Raw genomic sequence first — 26,150 nt, forward strand, 5'->3', positions numbered from 1 at the left:
CATCAGTACCTGATAGACTCAGACCTGTCTTCTCCCCAAGAATTGGGAAAGAAGGCAGATAGGTGGATCAGGACCAGGGTAAAGCAGAAACACCAGAGCAATAGTGGTGACCAGAAGAAGCAAGATTCTTCTAAGACTCAAGATTAGGGTGGGGACAAGGGTAATGACAAAAAAGAGTCTTCGTCAAGACCCAAACAACCTGGGGGGAGTCACAGTCAAACAAAGGTAAAGACAAAAAGAAACCTTGGTGTTACTTTTGTAAAGTAAAAACCCATTGGGCAAAGGATGCTTATTATCCAAAAGCCAAGGAAAACACTCCTACCACCACTGCCCCTAAGGCAACTGCGCCCCCTAGGACAAGTACAAGTGATGGTACAGGGAACAAGGGATTAGTAGGGTTAAACATGGGCTCTGGCTTAGTCAGCACTCCAGCTCAGGCTGTGCTAGTCTGTGATGGTGGCATGGATCTTGCCACCTTACTTGTCAGTCCCAGTAACCTGGGCAAGTATAGACAGCAGCCTTTAAATAATGGACAAGAGGGACACAGGTGCATGTGTCACTATGGTGATAGAGAATCTCCTGGACAGGTCATACTTGGGGAAATGCACCAAGTGACCAATGCAAACAATGTTAGGACTCACCATTCCTTGGCAGTTGTTAATTTCAGCTGGGGAGAGGTAACTGACCCTAAAAAGGTTGTGGTAAGTTCAGACCTACCAGTAGATTGTTTGTTGAGCAATGATTTAGAAACTTCAGCCTGGGCTGAGGGTGAATTCAAGACTCATGCAGCAATGCTGGGAATCTCTGCAGATGTGTTTTCTGTGACCAGGTCACAGGCCAAACTGGCAAACACTGAACAGGCCCTGGATCCTGGAACAAGGGCCCAGGTGCCTTCCAAGAGAAGGAGCAAAAGGGGTAAGTCATTGTCTTCCCCCAGACTCACAGTGAGGATCCGTCTCTTGAGGGAGATGATCTCAATCCTTGTGAAGGAACTGTCTCAGATGAACTTGAGCCTGATGAGGTTGAGTTCTTAGGGACAGGGGGACCATCCAGGGAAGAACTGAGTTTGGAGCAGCAAACCTGCCCCTCTCTTGAACCCCTCAGACAGCAAGCTGCTGCTGGGGCTGCTGAGAGTGTCAGTGGGTCCCACAGGATCTACTGGGATGAGGGACTCCTTTACTCAGAGGGTAGAGACCCCAAACTGGTGCCAACAGGAGGTTGGTCATACCTCTGACGTTTAGGGGCTTCCTATTCATCTTAGAACATGACATTTCCTTAGCAGGACACTTAGGCCAAAGTATGACTTGGGACAGGCTTGACCCTCACTTTCACTGGCCTCACATATCTGAGGACACAAAAGAGTTCTGTTGTTCCTGTAGCACTTTCCAAGCCAGTGGCAAATCAGATAGTACTACCAAGGCTCCCCTCATGCCACTTGAGTGGTTAGGGTCTCCTTTGAGAGGGATGGGATTGATCTCATTGGTCCCATGAACCCTCCTACAGGCTCTGGGCACAGTTACATACTAGTGATGGTGGACTATGCCACTAGGTACCAGAAGCAATTCCACTTAGGACCACTACAGCTCCTGTGGTGGCCAGGGCCCTCCTTCGAATTTGTTTTCATGGTGGGCTTCCCTAAGGAGGTTTTAACTGACAGAGGTACAAACTCCATGTCCAGTTACATTACTGCAATGTGGAAGGAGTGTGGTGTCAGCTACAAGTTCACCACCCCCTTTCTTCCTCAATGCAATGGGTTAGTTGAGAGATTCAATAAAACCTTCAAGGGCATAATCATGGGCCTCCCAGAAAAGCTTTGGTGATAATGGGATGTTCTTCTGCCCTGTATTCTCTTTGCCTACAGAGAGGTCCCTCAGAAGGGGGTTGGCTACATCCCTTTTGAACTTCTGTTTGGGCATCCAGTTAGGGGTCTCTAGTGTTTGGTGATGGAGGGATGGGAGTTACTTTTCAAACCTCCCGAACAAGACATAGCGGACTATGTACTTGGTCTCTGCTCCAGGATGGCTGAGTACATGAAGAAGGCAAGTAAAATCCTGGAGGCCAGTCAAGAATTGCAAAATGCTTGGCATGCCCAAAAGGTGGTCCTGATTGTTTACCAGCCAGGCCAGAAAGTGTGGGTGGTGGAACCTGCGGCTTCAGCAGCTCTTCAAGACAAATGGAGTGGACCCCAAACTATCATTGAGCAAAAAGATGAGGACACCTACCTGGTGGACTTTGGCACTCCCAAGAGCCCTCATAAGGTGCTCCATGTGAACAGGCTCAAACCTTTTGTAGACAGGGCTGACATGGGCTTGCTCATGGCAACTGTTGAGGGACAGGAGGAAGGGAGTGACCCTCTCCCTGATCGCCTCTCACAAAACCCTGATGATGGGTCAGTTGATGGTGCAGTCTTGGCAGACAGCCTCACTGACCAAAACAGGAGATTGGTTGCAGGAATGGCCTCAATCAATACAGGCATTTGTTCTCTCTGATCCCCAGTCAAACCACCTGGTGTGCCCATGAAGTGGACACAGTGGAGAGTCTACCTGTAAAGAGTAAAATCTACAGGCAGCCTGACCATGTCAGAGATTGCATATGGACAGAGGTCCAAAAGATGCTGGAGTTGGGAGTAATTGAGCCCTCAGATAGCCCTTGGGCTAGTCCAGTGATCCTGGTACCAAAACCTCACACCAAGGGTGGTAAGAGAGAGATGAGGTTTTGTGTTGCCTAAAGGGGACTAAATGTAGTCACTAGGAATGATGACCATCCAATTCCTAGGCAGAAGAGCCTATTGGCAATTTGGCATCAGCCACATTCTTGAGCACATTAGACCTCACTGCTGGCTATTGGCAAATCAGACTAGCTGAAGATGCCAAACCAACAACAGCATGTTCAACCCCTAGTGGGCATTACCAGTTTGCTGTGATGCCCTTTGGTTTGAAAAATGCACCTGCCACATCCCAAAGTCTCGTGAATAAAGTTCTCACAGGTCTGGAAGCCTATAGTGAGGCATATCTTGATTATATAGCTTTTTTAATCTCCACCTGGGAGGATCACCTGGTCCACCTGAAGAATGTTTTGGAGGCTCTGCAGAAAGAAGGCCTCACTATCAAGGCTACTAAGTGCCAGATAGGGCATAGCAAGGTTGTGTACCTAGGTCACCTTGTGGGTGGAGGCCAGGTTCAACCACTTCAGAGCAAAATCCAGAGCATAATGGACAGAGTTGCTCCAACTACTCAGACTCAGGTCAGAGCTTACTTGGGCCTGACTAGGTATTACAGGAGATTTGTAAAAGGATATGGGTCTATAGTGACTTCCTTAAATGATCTCACCTCCAAGAAAATGCCCAAGAAAGTTCAGTGAACAGTTAGATGTCAGAAGGCATTTGATGATCTCAAGCAGGCCATGTGCACTGCTCCCATTCTGCAGAGTCCTGGCAACTCTGAACAATTTATTGTCCAAACAGATGCATCTGACTTGGGGGTTGGGGCTGTGTTGTCACAACTAAATGCAGAGGGCCAGGATCACACAGTAGCTTTCATTTGCAGAAGGTTGACCCCCAGTGAGAAATGTTGTTCAGCCATAGAGAGGGAGGCCTTTGCTGTGGTCTGGGCCCTAAATAAGCTGAAGCCATACCTGTTTGCCATTCACTTCATTGTTCAGACAGACCATAAGCCCCTCCTATGGCTTAAACAGATGAAGGGTGAAAACACCAAGTTTTTGAGGTGGTCCATTTCCCTAATGGGGATGGACTACACAGTGGAACATAGACCTGGGAGTAACCATGCCAGTACAGTTGGACTCTCCAGATATTTCCACAGAGAAAATGAAGACTCAATTGGGAAAGGTTAGTTTCATCCCCTTACGTTTTGGGGGGTTGGTAGGGAAAGCAGGATATGCTTTTTATGGTTACCCCCACGTTTTGCTTGATGTAATGCTGTTTTGACTAGTCTGACTGGGATCCTGCTAATCAGGACCCCAGTCTACCTGCTTTCTCCATAAACTGTTAGTCATGTACTTAGGTACACCCCAGATTGGATACTGGGGTACCCTTGTCAGGCTCTATTATATGGTACTCATGTACCCAGGGCATAGGTACCCCAGAGGTCTCACATGGGCTGAAGCATGCATTATGCCACCCACGAGAGACCATTCAAAATAGAACTACAGGCCTGCCATTGTAGCCTGTGTAAGTTGGTGCTTTCACCACTTACGAGAGATATAGGTTTACTATATCTAAAGCTCAATGTACTTAAAACCTATAAGTCACCCCTATAGCAGGCCTTAACAATGCTGAAGGCAGGGTGCTTGGTTCTAAGGGAGAGACTACACCTTTTTTTCACACGTTCACCGCTCATACTCCCGAATAGACCACTGTTTTTTCAGTCAATCGCTCCGGGGCGACCTTCGCGAGGCAAAGATCTTTCCTTTATCGGTGTCCGATCATAGCTTGCTCGCGGTGGGCCTCCAGTGGGTAGTGAAGAGTAAGTCTGGCCCTAGGTGGTACTTCCCGGCATCCTTGGTTAGGGATAAAACCTCCTGTAACACTCTGAGGGGCGCCATATCGGAGTTCCTTGCCCACAATGACACGGGGGATACCTTAGTCTTTACCACATGGGACACTCTTAAAGCTTGTATCAGAGGGCAATGCATGGCACGGAATGCTGCACTTAACAAGCAGCGAGCTCGTGAAAGGGAGCAACTGGAGGAGGAACTCTCCACTCTGGAGAAAGAGCATAAGGAGAACCCTTCTAGGCGTGCAATACGGCAACTTACGGCCGTCAGGGGTAAGCTGAGGGCACGTTATAATAATAGATCAGAGTACACTCTGCTAAAACTACGGCGTCTGTCCTACTCCCAGGGCAACAAGGTGGGGAAGCACCTAGCCAGGCAACTTCGGGACAAGAGAGAACAGGACTACATTGGAGGGATTTGAGACGCGCAGGGTAAGCTGACGCATCAAGACGACACTAAAGCCGAGCTTTTCGGCTCCTTCTACTGATCCCTCTATGCAGGGGAATTGCTGGATTCTGCTGCGCAGAAATACTACTTGCAAACGTTACCGATACCCCAGGTTTCAGCGGAGTGGAATGAGGCGCTCACTGCCCCCTTCAATAGGGACGACGTGATGACAGCTATTAAGGCCTTAAAGCCCCATAAGGCCCCGGGGACGGATGGATACACGGCCATCTTTTATAAAACCTTTGCCTCCGAACTCAGCCCGTATCTAGTCCGCCTATTTAACAGCATGGCGGACGAGGGCGAGACGTCGGGTACGATGGCTGAAGCCATGATTTCGGTCATTCCCAAACCCGGGAAGGACCCCAGTACCTGTGCCTCCTATAGGCCGATAGCTCTCCTAAACCTAGACGCGAAGCTTTACTCCTTAATGACCTGATGCCAGCACTCATACATCCGGATCAATCCGGATTCATCAAGGGTCGGCAAACCCACGACAACACGAGACGGGTGATACACCTGATCGAAAAGGACAATAAGTTCAAAATCCCGGCAGTACTGGTGGGGCTTGATGCCGAAAAGGCATTTGACAGGGTTGACTGGGGGCTCCTCTTTCAAACGCTGGCCGCCTTCGGCTTCTCTTCTAAATTCTTGATGATGATTCGGGCGAACTACCTCTCCCCCAGATCCAGAGTATCGGTGAATGGTCACCCGTCCTTCACGCACTCCCGGGGCACTAGGCAGGGCTGTCCTCTTTCGCCCCTACTTTTTGCTTTAAGCATAGAACCACTGGCTCTGGCGGTGAGGGCCAACCCCAATATCCACGGCCTACCCTTCACTGGGGAAGCGCACAAAATCACTCTCTTCGCAGATGATGTCCTTCTCTCGCTTTCTGACCCGGCCCGATCTCTCCCCCATGTCCAAGCGGAACTGGAGCGATTTGAAGCAGTGTCGGGATTCATGTCAACTATGGTAAATCCTACGTCCTTAATCTCACACTTCCCCAGTCTGAGGTTCGCCGTCTCGAGACGCTAATACGTCTTCCATGGACCAGTTCTTCAATTCTTTATCTGGGAGTCCACCTGACGGCCACGCTGGGGAAACTCTACTCTGCCAATTTTCCCTCCCTTGTTAGCTAAGATTCAGGCCGACTTGAACCGCTGAAAGCCGCTGTTCATATCTTGGCTAGGAAGGATTCATGCGATCAAGATCTCCCTTCTCCTCAAGCTTTTATACTTGTTCCAGGCCCTGCCCATTGAACTCGACGGAGACTTTTTTCGGCGAGTGAAATCCTTGATGCTACGCTTCATCTGGCAGGGGGGTCGAGCGCGCTTCGCCTTCACCACACTACGCAGACTGAAGACAGATGGGGGGTGGGGCTACCCGATATGCATCTATACTATAAAGCGGCACAGCTTCGGGTGCTAGTGGAATGATCGCAGCAAGAGTCGGAAAAACATTGGCTACATATGGAGCGGAGCGTTGCGGGAAGGACTATCTGGGATCTAGTGTGGAAGCCCAAGAGTGACAGGCCCCAAAATGCTTACATCAGTACCCCTACCCGCTCCACCTTGAGGGTTTGGGACTCTGTCTCCGGAGACGATAGGTGGACTACATTTCCCTCTCCCTTTACACCTCTACATTTTAATCCTGCTTTTCCCCCAGCAGCTTCTGAGGGGCCCTTTGATGCCTGGAGGGAGGGGGGTTGTCTAGCTCTCACACACCTATTCCACAGCTTTGACCCACTCACCTTCGAGAAGGAACGCTACCACCACACTCAGCTACTCCACTGGGTATTGTCTCCACCAGTGAGAGATGCAGCCACACGCCCCCTCACAAAGTTTGAAACCTTTCTGACCAAAACCTCCTCCATGAAAGGTGCTATCACCTTTATTTACTCGCCACGGCAATCACACCCAGACCCCGATACATGTCCGTGTGGGAGGGAGTCTTTCAATGGGATATCACTGATGCAGAATGGTCAGACTTATGGGCAGTCATATCCAAGTTCAACCACTCCGTGGAGCTTAGGGAAGCACACATGAAAACCATGATGGATTGGTATCTACACCCAGTCAAACTGCGACAGATATTTCCTAACACTTCCGATAAATGCTGGAGGGGATGTGGGCTGTTAGGAGATTTTCAGCACATCTGGTGGGACTGTCCTATCATTCGCCCATACGGGGAAGAAATTCTTGCCCAAATTAAGGAGATACTGGGGTACCCCATTCCTACCTCGATAGCCACTACCCTTTTGGGCCTCCGTGATCCTAGCCTCGAACATCAGACTAGGGCGGACAAGAAGATTATGTGGCTTTGTATCGGGGCGGCCAAGCTCACTCTTGCTGCAGCGTGGAAACGGGGGGAGGCGCCGGGGGGATCTCCCTCTGGCATTCACGACTTTGGAGGCTCTTGAGTTTGGAGAGAATGGCGGACATCTTCTTGGATGACTTCAAGAACTTTGAATTCCGCTGGGGCCCTCTGGTTAGGTTTCTGTCCCAAGGCTTCCCGTCTGCAGTTTGCCCGGCTAGTGTTAGATCCCTTCACCTATTTCAATTTTGAACTTCCATCTTCACGTACCTTGATTCATGTCCTTCGAAGTAGCTACCACCACTGGGGAGGGGGGAGGGCCGAGGGAGGGGGGAAGCGGGGTATGGGTTTTACTGTTCTTTCTTGCATCCCGCATGAGCTCTTCCCGCGGCATTGCCCCCGGGGTACCTGCATGCAGCTGGGCGCTGTCTGTACGAGCACGGGGTGGAGACTGTAGACCCCTTTCCAGGGCGCATAGTTCTCTGCTACCCTGCCATAGAGGCTTTTGTCAGACTGTAGTTGACCCCCACTAACCACAAGAATCACCTGGAGTCACCACACAAGTCAGACACTGTGCCAGTTGAAGTGTTATGCTATCTCTTGGGGGTCTGGGCAAGACTTCTCTCCTAGAGTAAGGGGTGCATGTGAGCGGAAACAACGCTATCCCCTATGTGGGACAATGTGCGGGATTGTCGCTCCTTCTTCTTATTTTTTGAAACTCAATAAACATACTTTTGACAAAAAAACACAGAGAACTCCCTGATGTGCCAACATAACTGCTATTCAACTCAATACAGTTACCCAATTCAAAATGGCGGCCATAATCTAGCAAGATCATAGTAACCAATCTCTGAGTATCTCTCTATTTTCTTACAGCAAGCAGTACACAAAACCTTTAACTGACTTGTTGCTCAGTTTTCTTTTAAAAATCGAGTGCGTGCCTAACTTGCGCACACTACCACACCTAATGGAACTCCTCAGCATCGCACGAACAAAGCCGCATGAGCCGTAGTTCTATTCTATCTCATCGTCTCGCGTCTATTTCATCGTCTTGTGTCTTCAAAGAGAAAAGGTACCCCGAGACGCACGAGCACTGCACGCGACTGACTTCAACAGGTGAGCCACAAAAAAACGTTTTGCTTGTAAAAAATAGCAATTTAGAGTAAATCATCTAATAACATCAAACACAGAACATAAATGTTCACAAAAAATACAGTTACAAAACTGAAAGCATTTCATTTATGCTCCCACACATCAGCGTCTATAAATTAGAAGCCCTTCTAACCTGAATCATCTCACAAACTCTCACTTAAATGAAATAAAACAACACAGTAAACTTATAAAAGACCGCATAAATTAAAGGCACGTATCTGATGTGGAGCAGCATTTAAAAGAGGATTTGCGTTCTGTTACAGTCACTTGTATGAAAAGTGGAGTTCTGATTCTGGATTGTTTTTTGTTGCTGAAGTTCTTTAAAGGTGCTGCTGATTAAAGTGGCAATAAAAGAGTATTGCATAATAGTTGCCTCCAGTATGTATATTGAGCGTGTCCTATCAACTTATATTTGCCCTTCCCCATACTTTGTTGTTGTGTATCTACAAGGTGCGTCTCCTGCAAATATATCATGTCTGATTTATACCTCTGAAGGGATTAGTGAGCCAAACCCCTTTTGACCTTGTTGTCCAATCTGTTGGTGTTCCATGGCAATAACAAAAACTGTCTAGTCTGTGTTATGTCAGGTCTGTGTCTCCTTTCTTCCTGTCCGTTCTGTACCTGGTGAGCGACTGCCCTAATTTTAGCAATTGACTGTGGCGCAATACATTTCTAGTATTCCTGCATTTATTTGTTACCTTTCTCCCTCCATCCTGACCCTCTTGCCAACCGTCTGTCCAGACCACAAACCCCTTGCTTAAAGTCAAGCCCAGGCCTCCTGTTGGGTGCTTATTGTTAGGCTTATTGTTAGAAATGGGGTTTCTAGTTGGCAGAGGTTTGAACCCTTTCCAAGTAGGGGTCACCACTCTAGTCAGGGTAAGTCAGATACACACCCTAAATTAACCTGTGCTCACCCTCTGGTAGCTTGGCACAGAGCAGTCAGGCATAACTTAGAGGCAATGTGTAAAGTATTTGCATAACACTTAAATTACAGAAACTCAATGAAAACACCACAAAAAGACTCCACACCAGTTTAGAAAAATAAAGAATATTGATCTGATTAAAACAAGACCAAAATGACAAAAATCCAATAGGAGAAAAGTAGAGATATGAATTTTTAAAGATTAAATGTGAAAACAGTGCTTAGAAGTCACTAGTGGGCAAAAGGTTACTGGAGGTCATGAAGGACTGGTGCAATGTCACTGTTCAGGCCACCCGCCATGGAGGGCAGGCTGATGTCAGGACCCAGACAGGGACAGCTGAAGAAATACCTTGGATGGAGCTTTCTTTGACGCAGAGAGTACACTGCGTTTTTGTGGAACCGCGCAGAGCGGGTTCTACGACGTTGCCAGCTCTGTCGAAAAGAATGTAAAGCTTCGTCGTCAAACAGTCCCTGCATCGTCTTCAAGTTGCGCAGGCTGTAGATTCTTCATCGGTGAGTGCCTCTGCATCAGCGCCCAATGCATCGGGAAATTCTCAGGCAGTCTAGGCAATGCTTCAATTTTAGTAGAAATCAGCTGCAGAACCCACTTCTGAGGCCCAGGACAGGAGGGGGCACCTCAGGCAAGGGTAGGGCTCACAGATGTCAAAGTCCAGCTGCACCAGCAGGATTGCAGGAAGTCTTTTCTGTCCCTGACACTTCAGAAAAGAACAGGAGGCAAGCCAGCAAGACCTTGAAGACACTCTGGATTCAAGTGAGGTGGTTCTAGTCCTTGTCCTCAGCAGGGCAGAGATCAGCAAGCAGCAGGGCAGCTCAGCAAAGCAGAGAAGCATTTCCTCAGAAGCGTCAATCACAGCAAGGCGGCAATCCTTTCAGCACAGGGTCTTTCCGCTTTAATGGCTGTGCGAGTGGACCCCCTGAAGCGCGGGGACTCCCTGCACCACGAGGGCTGCAGAGGCTATTTGTAAGTTACTGTGGATCATGCCATCCCGAGCTCCAGCAGATTCTCCCATACGGGTGCTGCTGACAAAGGAGAGCCAAGTAGAAAACAGGGGTTTTGTAACATCTGCTGTTTTGGGCACTGACATCTGTTTAATCTTGATAGACCTAAAAAGTGACATCTTAGTAAAGTTGGATCTCATGTAGAGGACCATTAACCACGTTCTGTGCCCAATACCTAACCATTTCTGCAAGGAGGGGTGTTTGCCACAGGTTGTGTCTGCAGACCATGCTTAGTGGCAACTGGACATAGCTCCAGCCCCTGCCCAATGGGTACTTCAGGCTGGATACTGACAGGGATGTAGCATTTTTATTAATATTAAGCGGTGAGTCAGACATTTCACTAGAGCCATGGGTGTGCACCCAACTAAATAGGCAATTCATGGCCTACAGGAGGTGGTGTTATGGGCATGGCCCTTTTAGAAAACTTCTGCATGTCCCTTCCTAAGAACATGCAATACAGCCCAGTTATGTTATAAATCCACACTAGTTCAAGCCATAACCCACATGACACAATGCTGTGTTTACAAATTAGCACAATGCATTGCCGCATTCACATGATATACACTAGTATGTAGGCAGGTGTGCATGGCTTGGCTTGGCACTTTTTTGCTCTTTATTGCTAGCGAGCAGTATGTATATTGCTGTGCCCCTCTTGTGAGGATGTATGACGTTACAACGCATGCTTTTACCACGCATGATGTTACAACGCAGATTTTACTACGCATACCATTACAACGCATAGCGCTTTGGGGTGCTGGATAGTGAATAGTTTAATTTACTATTCCAACTCCAGTCCCCGTGGACACTAGGGAAGGTGTTGGATAGTAAATTAAATCTATTCCCTATCCTAGAGCGCCCCCCAGTGCAATGCGTTGTAATGGTTTTCGTTGTAAAACCTGCGTTGTACTAGCACTGCGTGGTAAAAGTTGCGTTGTAAAGGATGTTTCCCCTCTTGTGATTTAAGAGTGAGGACAGCTGAAGTGACATACTAGGGCCAATTTGTAGGTCGGATGGCCTCACATAACTAATAAACACACAAATAACTGAAAAGTAAAAGTACATAGAAACGGATGATGTGATGCTTGAAATAGAGAGATATCTCCGTGGTTGAAGGAAAATGATGCACCCATGCCAAATGTTCGTTCCAGACCCTGGAGATTCTTCCATGCCACAAATAAACAGAGAGCTAATGTGATATAGATCCCAAGGAGTGCCTGGTGTCAGACAGTCTGCGTTCGATTAAGTGGACTGGCACAGTACATTTGGAAACTGTCACTCTACGTACATGTGACATTTTGATGGCTTATGAGTGACACTTATGGACACAACAAATCAGTTATGACCACATATTAGAAATTGCATGGGTAACAGCATTGAAACAGATTAAGACAACATTTGTAATTATATGATAGAAGTTATTATATAATATAAGTTTATTATATGATACAAGTATATGTTTATTGTATATTCTTACACTCTCTTTCATTCTTTCCTTTTCTTTCTTTTCTTTCTCTTCTTCACACATTATAAAATATAAAATGCGATTTTTATAGGTACAACATTTATATGTTATTTTAATAGGTTCACTGAATCTGTGATATTGCTTCTTAATTCAGTATTTTTTCTTGTGCATCTTATGGCATATTTCTATTACTTAATCTTGGATTTTTTAATTTTATAGTGAAATGTTTACATATGTATTTTAATTTAATAAAGCGCTTATTAAACAAAACAAAAAAAGATGAACATGCCCCAGAACGAAGAAAAGTAAAAGATTGAAAGATGTTTTATTAAGCTGGTTTTCCAAGCTTTGGGACTTGCAAACATAAATTCATGATCATTGAAACCATTATAATCTGGAATTTCCTTAGTTCAAATAAAGGTAAATAAGACCACAAATCTTATAAGATCAACTTTTATGACTGGGCCATCCATTTCTCCATACCACGGGGGTCTTCTTGCAACCCACTAGTGCTCATTTTAATGACCTTAGACAGATAAAGGGCATAAAAGGCCCTGCCGAGATCTGAACATATAAACAGTTGCTTAAAAGAATTCTCAGCAGAAAAGACTCAACCTGCTGTGCTTTCTTTTTTATGAAATTATATAATGGGATTACATATCTAAAGCAAAATACCATCACTGCTAGTCCCACTCAAGTGGCGAGCATCACAGTAAATGTCCCTGAAACAAACTCTTATATGCTTAAAAGGGACACATACAGGTGTCGAAATGTGATGCAAATACATAACAATGCTGTATGGCCAGTGAAGTTGGCTCTTGAGTTCTAAGTGGCGGCTGGACTCAAAAGAATGTCCCCTTCAGACCAGCACTCCACTCCCCCGGCACCTTGATGAATGTGGGATTGTCAGTCGAGCATCCAAGCTTGCCAGACAGGGATACCTGGGTCTGCATGAAGGATGAAGTATAGGCAGGGCCGGTCCTAGGACTTGTGGGGCCCTAGGCGAAAGGGAAGATGTGAGGCCCCTCTAATTTGCTTGTGATGATGGAGCGAGCTTCAGAAAATATTTTATTCTGACTTGTGGATTCAATTCTCTATAACTTGAAATAATCAATTAATGAATTGTTGCATGATTTGTTTGATTAATTCAACCTAGATTAAGTTTGCACCACACACGAACACGCGGGAACTAATAACATGTGCTTTTGTTGCATTTGCAAGTCTGTTTTGTAACACATGATTAATATTGTTTTGTTTGTTATGTCTGTCCTATTGTCTTTGTCATTATTAAAATGTGGCTGATCATTCAAAGCATGTGCTTTATTATATGTACTTTCATGTTTGTCTTATGTTGTGACTGTCTGTCTGTGTATTATTTAATCATCTTTTAATTCTTTCAGATTCATAAAGCTGGACTATATGAAGAATGGTAGATATTTTATGTGCTGCTTTATTTGTTTGCTTCTGCTAGTTGTCATTTAACTAATGGGTTAATTATTAGCAATGATGGGAGGCAACAGAACAAACTGTATTTCTTGCATTAATTATTCTTTGTGTTTGTTTATATAATAGTTTTACAAATGAAGCTTAGAGATGGCTGCAGAAAAATAGTGCACTTTAAAAGTGGCGCAAGAGAGGTGGCCCAGAAAAATGACGCTTTTTGAAAAGAGGCCTAATGATGAAAATGGCACAAGAGAAAATAATTCTGAGAAGGATGGAAAAGGCCTCTGAGCTTTTATTTTGAAAGGTTTTGGAATGAACTGCTAAAAAGATGATTCTGTGGAGAAATTTGCTAACGTGCCACGGGAGTTCAAAATGGACAAGCTCAAGGTTGAAAGGAAGAGACGTGACAAAAATTGCATTGCTTGAACTCCGTTCGATACAAAATGTAGCAGCCTGAGGAAATGCTGCCAAGACTTCTACATGAACAATGAACTAGTGAATTTGCCCGGGCATGTAAGAAGGAGGTGTCACAGTTTACTGTGGTACGAGGTGGCTCAGCCAATGGAGAACTAGAATTCGTCTGCTGGAATGTGAAAAATAGTTAGCTCAGCTTAATTTAGGGTATAAAGAAGGGTTCAGAGAACAGATAGTTGGCTTACGCTCGAGAATTCTGGAGGACGTGTTATGCTGATGGACTTTACACGTGAGGAAAGGAGTTTTTATTAATTACATTATTTCTAGGTAATGAGGGTAGAGACAGAGAGATAGTTAGGTTTGGAAATGCTCAATTTTACTTATTTCTGCAAATGAATAATAATTCTTGATTTATGCTCTTTTTATTAATTCTGAATAAACCTCTCTTTATGACATTTTCTAATGCTTGTTTAATAAAATTCCAAAACCTGAATTTTTCTAGATGTGTTTAAATAAACTTTCTAAAATGACAAGCTGGTCTTGATTATTGTAGATAGTTTATAGTTCAAAAACAAACATATTAGATCCATTCGCCTCATGTTTCAGCTGCTCTGTTGTTTCTTATGGGCCTGGTTTTGATTAGTAAGTGTGGTAGTAGATTGTGACATAATTTATAAAGAATTTCTGTTAGAGCGCTGGAACAATTTATGGTAGCATTCGTACGGTTATATGTTGTTTTTGACATGCATGTTACATATATGTAGGTATAGACATAGGATTGATGTTTAACAAATGTTGGGTTTTTGAATTTGTCAGATTGTTATATGTAGTATGTAATCTTTAAGTGTTTTTCCAGCTGTGAAAAACTCCTGGTTTGCCATGGCAAGAGTAGTGTAGCTAGAAGAGTTACACAGTGCATTTGTCTGTTTCAAAATTGTGGTATAGAATATATCACGTGTTGTGGACGTACAACACAAGTTTAGGGACCATAGATGTGCATGGTTGAATGTATAGTGAGGATTGCCTATGAAATTGTAGCATTAAGCATAGGGACTTGTTGCCCGTTTTAAAACTTCTGTGAAAAGAGTAGTAGGATTTATTCAAGCTTGAGAGAAGGGTGAGATAGCGTCGTCTATTCTTATCAACGCCTGACGTTTTCTGTGGTTGGTTCAAGTCCTGCCAAGAATTTGTGTGTATATGATCAGGGTTTTCTGTCTGGAAGTGAGTAAATGATGATTGAGATCTGTTAGGAGGATAGGGTAAGAATTACTCTATTGGCAAATGAAACTATTCTGTGAGAATAGCGTCGTCTATTCCACGTATTCTTGAATGTATGCATAAAACTATCTCTTTGTTAGAGAAACAGACAAATGGTTTCCTTTTATGTAGTTATTAATTGTGTTTTTAATAAGTAATAGGAAAATGTTTTAAACCCTTCTGGGTAAAGTAAAAAAATAAAGCATTGAAAGTGTTTTGCGCTATTTAAATATCTTCAAAAAGTATTGTGCGCTGTTTAAATTCATTGAAATGTGCCCCGATCTGAAATTGTGAAGGAGGGGCTATTTTAGAGAGTGAAATCGTGTAAGGAGAGACTGAAACCGCAGCAGCTGCCTACGTCAAAACTGCCGCGCTCGGATTGGTTAGAGCGTCTGGTTTGTTAATGGAAAGCTGCCCCCTGATTGGCTGAGAAGTCGTTATGCTGTAACTAGTTAAACCTCCACTTGTTCCCTTCGTTTTGATAATACTACTAAATTAAAAACTGATGCGTGTAGTAAACGTGCTGCATAAAGAATAAAAACAGCTGTCAAGCACCCAAAGCGTCACAATAAAATATCACTCCGATTAATTGAAGTGTCTGGAGTGTCTTCTACTGAAAATCTTGATTTTAATAAACGTCCTCGAAATAAATGCCCGTTTTATTTTACATATAATTCTTCCCAAACGCTATTATTTAAAAAGAAGAGCATAGCGCGCTCTGTTGAAATAACATTTTGTGAGGGAGGGGCCGTTTGCTGAGTGAGGAGCGAAGGGGAGAGCTACGAGCTGCAGCAGCTGTTTACGTCAGCCACCGCGCTCCCATTGGTTAAAACGCCGTCGCGTCATAGGTAGAGCCGCGCTCTGATTGGGCGAGGCTCCGTTTCGTGTCTTAGTCAGAGGAGCTGTGCTCTGATTGGGCGAGACTCCGTAGGTAGATGTCCCCGTATTGAATGGTTGTTGTTGCTTCTGGTGGGTGGTCTCAAGATGTGTATTGGCCTCGGGTGTTGCATGTATTGAGAGGAGCGCGTGTGGAGGGAAACTGACTGCGGACGTAAAGAGTGTGCGTCATAGAGGGAGACACCCCTTGTTTCGGCGCGTCATAGCAGGGTCGCGCACCCATTGGCTATTGACGCGCAGCGTCATACAAGGGCCGCGACCTTATTGGTTGAGGCTTCGTGAGTCATTGGGTGAGGCTCGTGAGCCGCGCTGGGATTGGGCGAGGCTCTCCCGAGTGTTGACAAGGAGCTGGCTGTGACGTGTACTGTCACAAGCTGCGACCTGATTGGTCAGAGCTTCGTGTTGTTGGACTTCTTCTTTTCTTTAAAGGAGTGCTGAGCGAAGGGTTTGGAGCGATAGTGGAATCGCGCTATACTTGCTGAATTCTATTTCTAATTAGGGGCCTTGGTTGAGGTTGATTTGTTTGTTATTGCAGAGAAGAGCTGTGTCCTGGTTGGCTGAGGATGCCGCAGCGTCATAAGAAGGCCGCGACCGGATTGGTTAAGGCTTTGGCAGGCACTGTGGTTGGCTGAGCGCTGTGCAGCCGCACGCTGATTGGCTTAGACACTCGTTGTGCTGATGCACATTGTTTACTTTTGCCGAGTATTTAATTTTCCACGCTATTAGTACCCAAAGCTTCGTTTTCAATTTCTAATTATTGCAAATATTTATTACAATATTAAGAAATCAGATTTTGCTATAAATTAATGATTAATATAGCAGGTACCCTGATTAGAACAAAAATAGCAGCAAAGGTAACTTGAGCAAAAGACATTGGTAATATTAAATATTACAAAATTAGGTAAAACAATTGTCATTAGGATTGCAAATAAAATTATAGCATTAACAGCACTGTACGTTAGAAAAGTCATCAAGGTCTTTGATAGCACAGCATTGTATACTAGAAAAGCCACTAAAGAAGGAATAACATCAACAGTATCGTGGTATTGTGTCACAAAACGAAATTGTGATAATGATATCTAATTAATGTTTAAGGGGTCAAAGGTTATTTGCAAGCAGACATTTTATAAAAAAATAAGGTAAGCACATTTAGGCTTACTTTTCACAGGTATATGTTGCAGAAAGTGTGTAAGTAAAAATAAGTACATTTAAAACACATGTGATTATATGTTGATATTTATTGTTGTAAATACAATTTTTGAATTGCTATTGTTTTTGCAAATTCATGTTTTTCTTTCCAGGTTTATTAAAATTAGTAATACAGGTAAATTAGGAGATATATTAAATTGATTAAGTTATAACGTTTTTTTTTTAACGCTGCAAGGCAAATTTTGAGAGTGTATTTACAAAATTATCTAATAGAAACAGAAAATGACTTCCTTGTATAAGAAAATGAAAAAGGTTGTTGCTAAATGTGAGAGTAAATTAATGATTCCAAAATTAGTGAATGTAAATAATAAAAGTGTCAGAATAGAAAATATTGATCAGTGTAAAAATGATGTTGTAAATATGGATCAGAACAGAAATTCAAGAAGACCCTCAGAGCAGGTTAATGTAACGTCAAAAGTTCCAGATCAGATTGATAGAGTGCCAGATCAGACTTCTTCTAAAATTGATGCAACAGAAAAACTTGATGAGATGCTTGGTACATCTGGAATTAAAACTGTGCTATGTTTTTATGATTGTCTGTTTGTTTTCAAGATGGGTTGAAGCATTTCTTACACTACATAATGAAGCAATTACTGTTGCAAAGTTATCAGATGGCAGAAAACATATTGAAAACAGACTGCTCTACTGTACAGACAGACTAGAAAATTCAGATGTTGAGGAGCATGAGAATGGTACTATAAAGAACAGAGATACAAAATTGTGCCTAGCTACAGGTATAAAGTGGACAGATGTTCTTCCACTTGTTTTGATTTTTCTGAGAAGTACTACTGATAAAAAGACAGATTTAGGTTCACATAATATTGTGATGGACAAGGTCATGAGACAGGCATTAATACCAGAGAAAAGAATGATGACTATCAATGATAGCATCAATTTGGAGTACTGCAGGAATTTATCAGATGAAATGATTTCTGTTTCTGATGAAGATGAAACTGAAGTGCAAACAAGAGAAAAAGAGCAAGCACATGATCTGTTACCAGGTGAAAAGGTTAGGAAAAAGGTTCGTCTAAAAAGAAATTGTCTAGTGCCAAGGTGGCAGAAAGGGAGGCCAGTCAGTCTTGTCACAACAAATGCAGTGAAGTGCAAAAGACTGAAGAGGTGGATTGACATTGGCCATACTTTTCGTGTATCTACACCTAAAAATCCTAATGAGGATAAAGTCATCATTGCTGATTCAGATTCTGAAGAAGAGCCTGAAAAGAATCCAGATCTTGAAGATCGACAAGTTGGTCGACATCTGGAGAATTTGATTGAAAAACAAGCCTTGAATGAAGAAGACTTGAAAGTTGTGACTGAAGATTCAGAAAATGATGAAGATATGCTAGAAAAAGAAGCAGAAGAAGAAAGTGATCAGATTGTGATTGAAGACCAGGAGAATATTGAAAAGCAGAAAAGTAGCTCTGAATGCAGGAACAAAAATTCTGAAACTGGGAAGTTGAAGGTAATTGACAAAAAAAAAAAAAAAGTGATAACTGGCAAGGAGAAAATGAAGGCCTAAAATTCAAATTGAGATACAGATCAATGAAACAGATTGATGAGATATCAAGTCAAAAAGATTCTGAAAAGAAAAGTGAGGCAGGAAAGAAAATAGAAGTGATACGTGTAATGGAGGTAAATAGTCACAGTCAGAAAGAGATTGAAAACAAAAGTGACAATAATTGAGGTACATACCTGTTAAAAATTTTAGGTTTCTGTTTTTGGCATAAGGCTGAAGAAAATGTGTTAGATGACACAAGGTTGAAGAAATTCTATTAGCTGAAAAATTAATTTGTGACATTAGGTCTAGGAAAAACTGTTAGAAGGTTTAAGTATATAAAAAAAAAAAAATTGAAAAAGGGGGGTGTTAGAAATTTTTAGAAAATTTAGACAAATTTTTAAAATTTTTGTTTTATTTTTCCTTGCAAGCTTATTGAGATTACTTTCATGTTTTTGTAAAAGCAATTCAAGATGCTTAATTTTAAATAAATGTGGTAAGATGTCTCTGATATATATGCTCCTAGTAATTCTGCTTTGGTTGATTTAGGTTGTTATTTTTCTTTTAGAAATTAACAAGGAGAAGTTTAAGGTTAATATGACAAGCAATATACTGACATTTTATTAGTTATAGTTTTTGCAACACTTTTGTTGAAGATCAGTTGCATATTACACAAGAGAAAGAAATAGATCTGGAGGGATTTTGTAAAACTGAATATGAGAGTTTTAGGCAAACTGATGAGTAAAGTCTTTAAAAATACTAACACAGGTGAAATTGAATCATGTTCATCTTAGATAAAATTTTTGCTAAAATTTTTGGGTGTTGTTTGGTGATTTTTAAATCACCAGATGAGGGAGTTGATGGAGCGAGCTTCAGAAAATATTTTATTCTGACTTGTGGATTCAATTCTCTATAACTTGAAATAATCAATTAATGAATTGTTGCATGATTTGTTTGATTAATTCAACCTAGATTAAGTTTGCACCACACATGAACACGCGGGAACTAATAACATGTGCTCTTGTTGCATTTGCAAGTCTGTTTTGTAACACATGATTAATATTGTTTTGTTTGTTATGTCTGTCCTATTGTCTTTGTCATTATTAAAATGCGGCTGATCATTCAAAGCATGTGCTTTATTATATGTACTTACATGTTTGTCTTATGTTGTGACTGTCTGTCTGTGTATTATTTAATCATCTTTTAATTCTTTCAGATTCATAAAGCTGGACTATATGAAGAATGGTAGATATTTTATGTGCTGCTTTATTTGTTTGCTTCTGCTAGTTGTCATTTAACTAATGGGTTAATTATTAGCAATGATGGGAGGCAACAGAACAAACTGTATTTCGTGCATTAACTATTCTTTGTGTTTGTTTATATAATAGTTTTACAAATGAAGCTTAGAGATGGCTGCAGAAAAATAGTGCACTTTAAAAGTGGCGCAAGAGAGGTGGCGCAGAAAAATGACGCTTTTTGAAAAGAGGCCTAATGATGAAAATGGCACAAGAGAAAATAATTCTGAGAAGGATGGAAAAGGCCTCTGAGCTTTTATTTTGAAAGGTTTTGGAATGAACAGCTAAAAAGATGATTCTGTGGAGAAATTTGCTAACGTGCCACGGGAGTTCAAAATGGAGAAGCTCAAGGTTGAAAGGAAGAGACGTGACAAAAATTGCATTGCTTGAACTCCGTTCGATACAAAATGTAGCAGCCTGAGGAAATGCTGCCAAGACTTCTACATGAACAATGAACTAGTGAATTTGCCCGGGCATGTAAGAAGGAGGTGTCACAGTTTACTGTGGTACGAGGTGGCTCAGCCAATGGAGAACTAGAATTCGTCTGCTGGAATGTGAAAAATAGTTAGCTCAGCTTAATTTAGGGTATAAAGAAGGGTTCAGAGAACAGATAGTTGGCTTACGCTCGAGAATTCTGGTAATGAGGGTAGAGACAGAGAGATAGTTAGGTTTGGAAATGCTTAATTTTACTTATTTCTGCAAATGAATAATAATTCTTGATTTATGCTCTTTTTATTAATTCTGAATAAACCTCTCTTTATGACATTTTCTAATGCTTGTTTAATAAAATTCCAAAACCTGAATTTTTCTAGATGTGTTTAAATAAACTTTCTAAAATGACAAGCTGGTCTTGATTATTGTAGATAGTTTATAGTTCAAAAACAAACATATTAGATCCATTCGCCTCCTGTTTCAGCTGCTCTGTTGTTTCTTATGGGCCTGGGTTTGATTAGTAAGTGTGGTAGTAGATTGTGACATCATTTATAAAGAATTTCTGTTAGAGCGCTGGAACAGTGACATCACAAGAAGTGACATCATAGAAAACTGACATCACAAGACTATTGATCTTTGTCATTCCTGAAGAGACATACTGTTGATATCAGTAACATGAACTAAAAGATCAATATCCAAATGAAATATGTCTATTTTAAAACTGTATTAAGTGGATTACATTAGTCGCATTGGATGGGAAAGCTCGACGCAGATCTCACAAAGATGGCTATTCTAACTCCTAGTTAATTATGCAACAGGGTATAGCAAATTGAAGTAGAATTCAGATACAAATAACTTTTTTATTCTTTTTGAGAGCTTCATAAAGCAGACTAGGACAAAAAGGACAGCAGAGTTCGGTAGAAAAAAAGCTTTCAGATTTAGGATTCAGAATGATTATATTCTCCTCACAGGGGATATAAGCCAGGTGAGGGAATATACATTTCTTATAAAAAGCAGATAAAAGGCAACATTGCAATCTGACAATGAGGAGATAAGTAAATTGATAAGTACATAAAAAGACAATTCCAGCGAACCATAAATAGAGTAACTTAAAAGATCTAGGTTATTCTCATTGGGTACTCCCTGGTATTGATTCATTATGTAAAGTTTAGTATCTGTATGTTTAAAGTAAAAGTATGCTGCAGATTTATGGGGTTTTCATACCAAAGTTTTTCATTTGGTGTCAGAACTGTTGAAAGTGATAGTTGCAGAATGGCACTATTCTGATGAAAATCCCTCAATCGCCCCATCAAGATAGTATACTATTCTTCTATATATTCACAACTTTATGTGGTCGTCCAACTTGAGAAAAATATGGGGTAGGGCATTGTTGGACTTGGCCCTTTTCCCGGAAATGTTTTGCTTTCCCGAATTCAGGATTTCCCCCCTTTATAATGTAATTGTATAGGCCCTGTGAGGTTAAAATGCCCTGGGTAATGTTAAAATCAATGCTAAGGTACAGGTGCCCTCTACCTTCAACATGGCTGCCATAGGCCCCTGTTACTGCAGCGTGGTCTTGTTAAGGTGCATTCTAGTTGCCAGGAGCTGGCAGGGACTCCAAACATTGTTGCCATTCCAGCCTGCCTTGCCTGCCCACAGTTAGAGTAGGGAAGCTCCTGGCACCTTCTAGAATAGGGGCGGAGCCTAGTTTTGCCGCCTTAGAGGGTGGTCACCTGACCTGGGGCTATATAAGGAAAGGGAGGGAAACTTTCCAGTCAGTTGGGGCATCACTGACCTGGGGGACCCACGCTGGAGATTTAGGCGGTAGGGCCTAGTCAGGGGCCTATGCCACTGGGAGTGACAGGGCTTAGGTGCTGCCTTCCAAGTTGAGTGAGGTACCCTGAGCTAGCCCACTGATCTGGCCCAGCGGGAGGGGAACCCAGGGACCATCTACAGTGACCTGCAGAGGAATCCTGCCTGCAGCCCTCAACTCAACCCCCCTTCAAGAAACAAGAAACAAGAAACTGCTATGTACAAGGGTGCAAAAACCATCAAGCGCCAAGAAGAATACCCCTTTCGGATGCAACAAGGACTACTGGGGATCAACCAGGTATTGGGCTTTGCTCCTTCTGCCCCCTTGGTCTTGACCTGGGTCCCTGTGCTGTCCTGCCACTGTTATGTGGCCTGTCCTGCATCATCCCCCTGCCTGAACTGCCAGGCGCTCATCCTTCGCAGCGCTGGTATCCTGAACTGAATAATTCTTGAGACTGCTGGTCTTGCCCCCACATTGTGGGTCACCCAAGCGATGTGTTCTGAGGACCTGCTGTGCCCCCTTGAGAAGCGCTTATGTTCTGCCGACTATTGTGCCCTGAAGCACTATACTCTTGAAGCGCCACGAAGTCCCTGGGCGCTAGTCCTGTGTGGAGCGCTTTTGCCCCGAGGAGCTCTGTGCCCCCCAAAGCGCTGTGGTGCCCGCGAAGTGCTGCCTGTGTGTGGGTGACTCACCGCCGCAGCCCCAGTCCTGTGTGAGCCCTGAAGTACTGCATTCACGGGAGGGGCCGTCGCTTCCTCCGCCACGCCCCCCGTGTCAGAGCGAGGCCGTCTGGGCCTCGTAGTCCCTGCCGTGGCCCAGCGCTTGTCCAGGGAGGCCCCCCCGCAGGTGAATATCGCTGCAGCGGCCCTCGGTGCCAGGAGAGGGCCGCCGGAGGGCAAAGTAGGCCGCACTAGGCCCAAAGAGGCCTGACGCCAGAGTCCGCAAATTCCTGTCAGGCCGGACAAGGCCTGAAGCCTGTACCCTCATCACGTGACGGGGGCGCGTCTCTCCCCACTCCCGCCACGCCGCATGCCCATTGAACCTTGAGGCCGTGGCCACACTCACTGAGGCCGCTGATTGATCCCAGGCCTGGGACCATGAGGGAGACCCCAGAAGACCGGAGAAACATCGGGGCTGAAGGGAGGCCCCGAGAAGAGCACCGGAGTAGCGCGGGCCTCCCCATACCGGCCCCCAATCAAGGGCTCTTGTTGAGGAGCCGAAGAAAAGACAGGTAATCCCTCGGGGGAGGAGGGCGGGCCGCTGAGTGAGCCCGGGGCCTCTAGAGAACCGGAGAGAGGCCCCGAGACCGCCCCTCCCCAAGGGAGACTGCTGTTGGGCCCTGGTGGCCCTAGGTAGCTCGGGGAAGGTCCGGGAACAGCCTTGCATCGTCGGGGAGGGCTCCGAGAGAGTCTGAGCCCCCCCATCCCCAGAGAAGCCACAGCAAGGGCTCGGGAGGCTGAAGACTGAGGTAATACCCCGGGCGGGCGGAAGGCCTGAGACCGCATCCACCCCTGGGGAAACTGAAGTTGGGCCCCGTTGGCCCCCCATCGGCCCATGTAAGTGCTGGAACTGGGCCAAGGCCCCAAAAGACACGCTTGGGGGCCTGGAGCTAGTCGAGTTAACCCCTGCCTGGGGTAAAGTTAAATGTTTATTTTTAGCCTCAGGCCTGGTTTGCTCTGGACAAATGAAATGTTCATTACTGCTTAAAGCCATGTCTATTCCAGCCCTAATGACCAGAGCACCTTAGCCTGATGCATGGGTTACCCTGGTCTAGTGAGAGGCTCACCTTCGCTTGATGCGTAATTAAAATGTGTAGGGCTGAGTACTGAAAGGTTTGCTCTCACCTGCTGACAGGGTTATTCCTGATTAAGGAAATGTTTACTTCTGCCAATTGAATGTTTTACCTTTAATGAAATGTGTAAGCCCCTGTTTAGTGCTGCAATCCCTGAATGCCTGCAGGTATCTTTTGGGAATGGTTGTCCTATTCTGAATTAACAGTCCTTTCTGCACCAATGTTCTTACTCCAGCCTGCCAAAAGGGTTACTCTTGATTACTGAAGTGTCATAGCTGGCCCTAAGTACCCACAGAAGGCATAATGAAATGGTGGCTTTGACACGATTGGGATAGATCCTCTTGCCCCAGGAACCGGGTACTGGTGTCTAAGGAAAACGGGGCTAGTAGAATGCACCCCTGGCTAGGGGTCCGTTACTGTTTTTAAAGGTTGCCTGATCTCTAACCTGTTTTACTCCTAATACAGGGAAGGAGTTACGTTAAATGCCAGCTGGTGTAGGCCCTGATGCCTAGGTTATTCGTTGCTGCATGAAGTCCTTTATTCCTACCTAATGACCTGGCTCTAGGACATGGGTGTTTATTCTTGCCCAATGCCTTGAGGATGGTGGCCTGTTGACATGTCTATTCTGCAGGAAAGGTTTATTCTTGCTTAACAAAGCGTTACACCTTCAATGAAATGTTTACTCCTACTTAGTGCCACATTTCCTGAAAGCCTACAGTTACCTACTGAAATGTTTAATGCTGATTGAGGAGACGTTTATTCTTGATTAAGAAACTGTGGTACCTATGCCTAGGAGGTGGTTCTTCCTAACTGTTGAATGTTTTACTCCTGATACAGGGAAAGAGTTATTCTAACCTAAGGCAGCGGCTAAGGAAATGTTCTACATTTAATCAAATGTTTTATCCTCATTTAATGCCCTGCTTCTTCCTGCTGAAGGAAATGTTTTACTCTGGCAAAGGAGTTTAATGAAATGTTCTATTCTGGTTTAAGCCATGCGGATTTCTAACGCAATGGAATGTTTATTGTGAAGTACTGAAATGCTACTCCCTTAATGAAATGTGTTATTGAGATATGTTATTCTGACTATTGAACTGCTCCCTTTTCTCCCGTCCTATGAAATGCTTTGATGAGTAAGTGATATTGTGATTTTCCACTCCTGAACCTTGAGCTTAGATAAAAGTTATTTGATTCTTAATCAAACTCACTGGAGTGGTGTCAGTCATTGCGTGTGCATTTATTGTCTCAGTGGTTATGTGTGCTGTGTAGTCACTTAACACCTAAGCTTTCGGGTGCCTACCTGCTCGTGCCAGGCTACCCCCGGGGAACTGGTGACCCCAGTTCCTACATTGGTGGCACCGGTGGAATTCAGGACCTGTGACTATACAGCACCCTCCAGTGAGACGGAGTGCGCCGCAATTAGACTGGCCACCTATCGTGCCTGCAAGCATAATTAATTGCCCCCCACTGTCTAGCCTGAGTGTGTAGAGACCTGTTTGACCCAGAATTGTTACCTACGTCCTAGGGCTTTCCTTGATTTTATCTGGGTCCCCACCTGGCAAAATGGAGTTCCAACTGGCCAACCTGGAAGAGTACACAGGGGCACAGCCTTGGGAATTTTGTCAGGGGATGGGGGTGCCGGCTGGGCAGAGAGCCGCAAAGGAGGAGCTCCGTACCGCTTTGAGGGCATGGGTAAGGGCCCACCCAGAGGGGAGAGGGGATGGGGAACAGGTGGGGCAGGTCACACCGGGGGAGATTGGGCGATCCAGAAGGACTAGATCTACTGAACACTGTGATGAGTGGAAATGTGGCGTCAGGAAGACTTTCCGAGACAGGCAGTAGTGTATCTAGGAGGAGTGCGTCGTCCAAGGTGTATGAGGACAGGAGGGAGGAGAGGCGATTGAGATTGGTGCTTGCCAAGCTAAAGCACGAGAGGGAGAGAGAAAGGGAAGATAGGGAGTTCGCAATGGAAAAAGAGAAATTAGCATTGAAAGAAAGGAAGCTGGCGCACGAGCTTCGGCTTAAAGAGTTGGAGCTGAGAGCCTTACAATTAGGTGTGCCAAGAAATTCGAATGGTGGCAGCGTACCCGAGGTTCGGGGGAGTGATCCTGAAGGGATTGGAGCAGGGATCTTCCGACCCAGCGAGGCGGGAGAGGTGAGGAGTAGCCCAGATAGATCCCAGGATAGTGAGAGGGTTGTAGGGCCTCACATCCCATCTATAGGAGGGAGTGAGACGGGGAGGTGTCCCGAGGTGCCCTAACCGCAGTCACAGGGCCTGGAG

This window comes from Lissotriton helveticus, chromosome 4_1 (assembly GCF_964261635.1).
Source record: "Lissotriton helveticus chromosome 4_1, aLisHel1.1, whole genome shotgun sequence".
NCBI classification, from domain to species: Eukaryota; Metazoa; Chordata; class Amphibia; order Caudata; family Salamandridae; genus Lissotriton; species Lissotriton helveticus.